General features: G+C 33.4%; 1 protein-coding gene and 1 pseudogene across 1 annotated transcript in view; both read right to left on the bottom strand.

Moving 5' to 3' along the window:
• Window positions 1–7,500, bottom strand: part of LOC137628819 (uncharacterized) — a 152,929-nt gene that overhangs the window by 83,400 nt on the left and 62,029 nt on the right. The gene's annotated exons all lie outside the window — the stretch shown is intronic.
• Window positions 153–2,226, bottom strand: LOC137628582 (uncharacterized; annotated as a pseudogene).

Below are 7,500 nucleotides of genomic sequence, written 5' to 3'. Positions count from 1 at the left end.
CAAAGCTATTAATATTTCTTAAAAAACAGTTAAATCAAAATAATCATTTGTAATATAGGAAATTAAAGCATTCTACATTTTAGAAATATTCGGTATAAAGATGAAATTTGAATTATCCCTTTATTCTGCTTCACATACACTGTTTATTTTTATTAATCTAGTTCAAGATATACAACTTCCTCTTGTTTCTCATCACACTCTTCATTGCCTTTTGCATTGAAATTTCTTAGCATGCCCAAAGATGGTTCAAAATTTACACAGGATTTTCCTTGAGATAAGCCGTATCTTATTTGAAGAATTGCTTCGACAGATCTTACACCGAACCGATTTCTCAGCTTGCTGTGTACGACAATCATTTGAGAAACTATTCACTCCACAGAAGCATTAGAAAATGATAATGTGAATAATGATAAGGCGAGACTTGAAATATTTGGATATTTTGATTCAACTGCAGAATTCTTTTTCCGTATTACTTCCGACCAGACACAGTTATTTTCAAACATGGCTCGGGCCACTGATCGAAGTTAACAACATTCCATTCATTTTCTAAGCTAACAATATCTGTGAAGGTCGTTTTATATTTAATGGCAATTGGAGCAATGGAGTCTTTGTGCTGATTAGTAGCAATAGCAGGGTGTAATTTTTTAAGCATCAACAGTGTTTCAGTGTTGTCAGGCAATCGCAACTGTAGGCCTATTTGATTTAAAAGTTCTAAAAGATATTTCTGACAACGATCTCTCACATACATTATTTTATTCCCATTTAAAGGACAGGCATTAGCGAAGGTATTGAAGTCATATCCAAAATGAATTACATCAAGTGGCAAGAGATAATTTACATATTTAAGATTAGGAAGATTTACTTTTGGGCATTTTGACAAAAATCCTGGTTCAACTACAATTTGCATGATATTACGATACATATCAAGAAGATCATCTGTCAGCTTTGAGATATCAACATTCGGCCCTTGAAAAAGTTTAACTTCAATGACTTCCTTGAGAGCTTTACGGACAAACATAAGGTATAGTTTATTTTGTGGATCATTATAAGCATGACTTAATTGATGTGCTGTATGGCAGCGCTCATTGGTTGCAGACATATCAAAATGGAGCTTAAGTGCATCCCACTGATACAGAATTGCACATACTACCTCCAAACGAGATAGCCAGCGTGTGCTGGCTAACCCTGGAACTCTCTTCGGTACAGAGTTTTCTTATACTTTATATAACTCAGTACAAATGCGCTTTCTTTTTGGGCTATTAGCAAACCATGTGTTTGTCTCTTTTACTACGTAGTCTAGAATTGTGGGAAGCCCATCATATGCTTTACTAGCTGCTAAATGAAGGGAATGATATACACACTTGATTAATGTGATCTCTGGAGTATCCTGTCTTAATAAAGTACAGGTAATAAGCGAATGTCTGCATCCAACCATAGAATTAGCTCCATCCGTACCAATTCCTATTAATCTATCAATATCTCAAGAGTCCTCCTCCACACAATCTTTCACAGTCCTATATATGGTTTCCACAGTGGTATCTTTAAGGGGAATAAGTCTGTAAAAAGTATCAACTATTGCTTACTTTTTGGGGCTAAAAATCGAATCCTTAAAGCTAAACATGAAACTTTGGCTTCAGTTGTACTTTCATCAACAATCAAACTAAAAGGCTGGTCTCTAATTTCTTCGAATAGAAGTTTAGCAAAATCTGGGGCAAGTACATATTTCTGACATCGTGAACATTTAGTGCGGTGCAACTTTACCTTTTTGAAAACATCTGACTTTGGATCTAGCGAAGGAATTAGTTCACCCAAATGATCTATAAATAAATTAGATGAATGCTCCGTCACAAAAAGTGCCAGATTCAACTCAGCTTCTTTTGAAGGGACATTCTCTACTGGTTGGAGACTATCCTTTATGGATAGTTGCAAATTACTTCCTGATGATTTCATAGCGTCCATATGTTTCTTCCCTGAAGCACGAGTCATAAGCGACTTCATATGGACTTAGTAACATCCCCATGACATGGTTGTAGCCATCCTGTAATGATTAGATATTATGTAACGCTCTATTCGTACAAAGATTTCAATCATAATCATTAGTTTAATCACAAATAAATAACTAAGCAAATATATGTCGCATTTAGTTAACCAACAAATGAATTTAATTTTATAAATTATTGTCGATATCCATAAAAATTTTACAAATACCTTTGAATCTGGAATCATCTACCCAAGCAGAACGGTATCTCTAATTATATTTCTTGTCACCTATTATAGACAAATATTCCAAATTGACAAACTTCACGAAGGAAAATATGTTCTTGTGTAGACTGTAGGCCGTATCTTTTCACAATATTTCCTTCTATGGATGACTTTGATTTATATATGCCAATGCGGACGGAAAAAGGTGTACAGCGAACTTCAAGCTCATTTGCGAGTGAGAAACTAGTCTGAGTTACTCTGACTGGTCGTCATTCTTCTCTAGTCTATAGTAAAACCATTCTGTCGTGGCCGCTGAGACGATTTCTGTTCCTCTGTACAGCGTACCCATGTCAAAATAATTCGACCACTTTAAGGAAAAATGAACACTGTGTTTAGAAACGAGCCATCCAAACTGAATGAGACTAATGCTAGCCGTTAATGACAGATGCCATTCCCCAGGGTATGCCCAAGGTGCATCCTCACCTTTTTCACTAATCTCACTGGATTAAGACAAGATTAAATCTGCTCTCTCTCTCTCTCTCTCTCTCTCTCTCTCTCTCTCTCTCTCTCTCTCTCTCTCTCTCTCTCTCTCTCTCTCTCTCTCTCTCTCTCTCCTGTTATTCTTGTCGAGCATACAGTATATATTTCATTAGGTACACTGTTAAATAAGCGTAATTGTAATCGGATATTATCCGTAAAAATATACTGTTCTTAGCCGTAATTCAGTAAAATACTGGAGAGGGTAATTTTTACCCTACCCTGTTATCTTATTACGGGTTGATGATCTTAATATCACCATTTAACGTCAATATTTCCGTTTATTAGATGGTAACTGCCTGGCAACATTTATTACTGGATTTTTACCGGTTTTTCTGCATATTTTTAACAGTGTAAGGTATTCATTTCTATAAGGATAATTTCAACCAAGTACATTTCCCCCAAAATAATAATCCCAGGATATTTGCCAGTTTTATCCTACCGTCTTAATAGGACTCGCACAGAAGGGAAGTTTGAAATCCGATTGACCTGTCCTTGGAGGTCTCAAGGGTAAATTTATGTAGCAAATATCAGCGAGCTATATTTAATCCCTTGGATGGTTGATCTTGGGTTATAAAATGTAGTGTTTGAGACAGTGATTGTATTATCTAGCAAACATAAACGATGGAAACATCTCCCAACCGTATTCTCCGTCCCAGTGTGTACAAGTATTTCACAAAAGAGAAGATGAATCGCGGCCCTTTTACTGATGTCACCAAAGCATGTATCCGTACTTCTGAAGCCTCAAATGTACGCAAGAAGAATTTGGAGAACCGAAATTTCATAAAAGAATAAAGCTTCAACCTTGTCCTGTGACTGCTCTAGACGACTTTGATAAATGTGTTTTAAGAAGAACAGTGTTAAGTTTAAGAAGAACAGTGTTAAGTTTTTATGCACGAAATGAAATCCCCACCTTTGAAAATATACTGGCAGAAGTTAAAAGAAAGTGAAAGAAAGTGGAGATCACCCTTTTGTTTATTTAGATGAAACCTGGGTAAATCAAAATTATTGTGTGGGAAAATGTTGGTTGGAGAAAAGCGGGAAAAAGGCAACAGGTGTTAATCCTCCAACTGGCAAAGGCAACAGACTTATAATTGTTCATGCTGGCACCAAAGATGGATTTATACCAAATGCTGCTTTAATTTTTCAAACAAAAAAATGACGGGGATTATCACAAGCAAATGAACGTATTTCAAGACTGGTTTAAATCAAAATTACTACCAAACATTCCTCCATCATCAGTAATTGTCATGGATAATGCTTCCTATCATTCGGTGAGAACTGATAAGCCCCCAACAATGTCAGATAGGAAAGCATTGATTAAAGAATGGCTTGTTAAAAATGGAAAAGACCCAAAAGGTTACTTGACTAAAAATGAATTAATAACGATGGTCAAGTCTTTGACTGCATGCCAAGAAAAAAACTACATAATAGATAATATGGCCCTAGAAAAAGGCCATAAAGTGGTAAGGTTGCCTCCATATCATTGCCAGTACAATGCCATATAGTTGATTTGGGGGCAAGTTAAGCAGTATGTATCAAAAAAGAACAACTTCAAAAATCGTTGTTAGAAGAAGCTCTAAATAGTGTAACAAGAGAAAACTGAGCTACTGCTGTGAGGCACGCTGAAATACTTCAAAAGGAAGATAAGGAAGCAGACCTTTCTGTAGAACATTTGTTAGAGTCTTTTATTGTTGAATTGGATTCCTCTGATGAGGAATAAAATTTATATACTATACTGTCCATGTTAGGTCAAAATCACCTATGTACAAACAAATAGAATTCTTATAATTTAAATATTTTCAAGTTGGCTATCGATATATATTATATTTATTCAATTACTTAGGATTTAATTTTGCATCATTCCAAATAAAGTTTTTCGTGAATTTAAGACTATTAATTCCCCCATATCTGAATATTATGATTTTGGAAAATAATTGAATCAAATAAGAAATAAAAAAAACGGGAAACTTAATTGAACATAATTGAATATTTACTTATTATGCTTTTATTATAAAGAAAAGTTAAAAGTTATAATGCCTTCTTACTATATATATATATATATATATATATATATATATATATATATAATATATATATATATATATATATATATATATATATATCATCTCCTCCTACGCCTATTGACGTTAAGGGCCTCTGTTACATTTCGCCATTCGTCTCTATCTTGAGCTCTCAAATCAACATTTCATTCATCATCTACTTTTATATATATATACAGAGAGAGAGAGAGAGAGAGAGAGAGAGAGAGAGAGAGAGAGAGAGAGAGAGAGGAGAGAGAGAGAGAGAGAGAGAGAGGTGGGTGGGAAAAAGATACAATAAAGATTAAACTGACTCTTCCTTTAAGAAATCCTAATCTTATAAGCTGGATGACCATTGATTAACAGATGTGACCCGACAACCATAAGTTTGGAGATATCGGTTATGCAAGATAAGTATCTGACAAAGGCAGCACAATAAAATGATTCGAAATATCTCCATAAAAGTAACCCTTCCAGGGTCATTATAAGCATTGTTTAATGCTTTGATGTCCGTATTTAATGTATAATATTATATATATATATATATATATTATATATATATATATATATATATATATATATATAATATATATATATATATATATATATATATATATATATATATATATATATATATATATATATATCTATCTATATATATATATATATATATATATATATATATATATATATATATATAATATATATATATATATATATATATATATATATATATATATATTGCAGTGTACCAGCAGAAAAAAAAAATAACCAAGGTAGTATTGTAAAGATGATGATCTTATTTAGACGATTTAGTAGAGTTGTAAAGAAAGGGAGAGGAAAATGGGGTTGCCAAATCTCTTAATCTGGCTTTATTCGTTGTTTTCAAAGGTTTTCGACTTGTCTCTAAAGAGTGATTCCTTCAAGGAAAAATGAACCAAGTGTTTACGCTCGAACGCGATACCTTTTGGAAATGAGCTCTTTTCAGCGGCCACGACAGATTGGTTTGACTATAGCTAGCAAAATTATCCCTAGACAAGCCCTGAAATTTCCCCAAATCAGAAGTGATTTCTCGAAGTACTCTTCAACACCAACAGAATCAGAACTAAATGCTGTATATAATTAAATCTTCTATGGTTATTATTTACTATGTATCTACTTTTTATAATATTATTAGTGAATAAATAAAAGCTAAGGTTTGGTTATTAAAATTATAAGCTTACCTGTGTTTTAATTTCAATGCCTACCCTGAAAGATATAACCACAGTATCATAATCAAATTGAATGTTGTGGCTCAAGCAATTCACAGTATTAAAGACTAAACTATTATATTGCTAATTAAATCTCTCTCTCTCTCTCTCTCTCTCTCTCTCTCTCTCTCTCTCTCTCTCTCTCTCTCTCTCAATACCTTCTCCCTCAATACCTAGATCGATGGTAATTAAACAAATGTCCATATTTTGTGCGCTGAACCGCTTGAGTTTCCCAGTTGTGGACAATTTCCCTAAAAGTAGACGCCTTCGTCAAAGATTTGCTCAGCCAATCAGAAACCTCCACTATACTTTACGTTCATATGGTTCTTTACATATATTTAGGTAATCCAATGATAGACTATAAGTAGAACCAAACGAAAGTGGCGGGTGAGAGAAGCTCTTTTCTCAATGCATCGTATCTACATCAAAATACTTCGGACAGCATACCTTCAAGACCCCCCTCTGAAGATATGAAGAAGAATCTGACCTGCGGATTAACTGATTTAGCGTGTTAGACTAATGCGGCTTTTTTTTCGAGATGAATTTGAGAATTATCTCTTAACCTTTTAACTCCTGGTCATTTCCATTTTTATAGCTGTAGTTCTCAGTTTACTGGAATTATTGGATCTTGTAAAGTTGGGTAACCCATGGGACCTCTTGTAAAGTTGAATAACCCAACAATCAAACTTGTAAAGTTGCATAACCTTATAATCGAACTTGTAAAGTTGAGTAACCTCATAAATAAAATAAATGATGGAAACAAAAACAAAAAGTAAAATGTCAAATATTTATTTATGAATACATAAATGCAAGTTATAAATGCGAGTAAAAAGTAAAATGTCAAACATTTATTTATAAATACATAAATGCAAGTTATAAATGAATAAAATAAAATATGGGAAATCTATTTATATAAAAACAAAAACGATAAAATCATAACTAATTTAATTTGTATTGATTAGCGATAGCACCACAAAAAGCAAAAAATGTATTAGTGCTATTTCTTTCACGCCACATATATTCATGCAGATAAGAATTCAAGAATTCTCGTTTACAGCCACGCATGCTTTTAATATGTGCCTTTATTTTATTCCAATAGCTCTCTATTGCTTGCGTGTGCACACCAGTAGTTTTATCAAAGTTTAACGAATGATTGACTGTATAATGTGAGAGACCTAGTTCTTTTTCAATATTATAATAAGCCTTCCACTGATCACTATGTACAACCGTTTGAGGGTAAGCATATTTATCTTGTAGTACAGAACGGTTAGTCCATTTCATATTCTTATTACAGTGCTGGCACTTTAACTCTCTTCTTAAAAGTCCATGCTGCTTCATCCAAAATATTACTGGAAGCGGATCTTCTACTAACAAAGGCTTAACGATATTTTGATAAATAGCACGATCCATTTTGGGGTGTTATACTTCTTGTTCATTAAGGTAAAATGAGATCTTTCTTGCTTTGTTAC

This window comes from Palaemon carinicauda, chromosome 36, assembly GCF_036898095.1.
Source record: "Palaemon carinicauda isolate YSFRI2023 chromosome 36, ASM3689809v2, whole genome shotgun sequence".
In the NCBI taxonomy this organism is placed as follows: Eukaryota; Metazoa; Arthropoda; class Malacostraca; order Decapoda; family Palaemonidae; genus Palaemon; species Palaemon carinicauda.
Note: the sequence above shows the minus strand (reverse complement) of the source record. Positions and strands in the feature narration are given on the sequence as shown.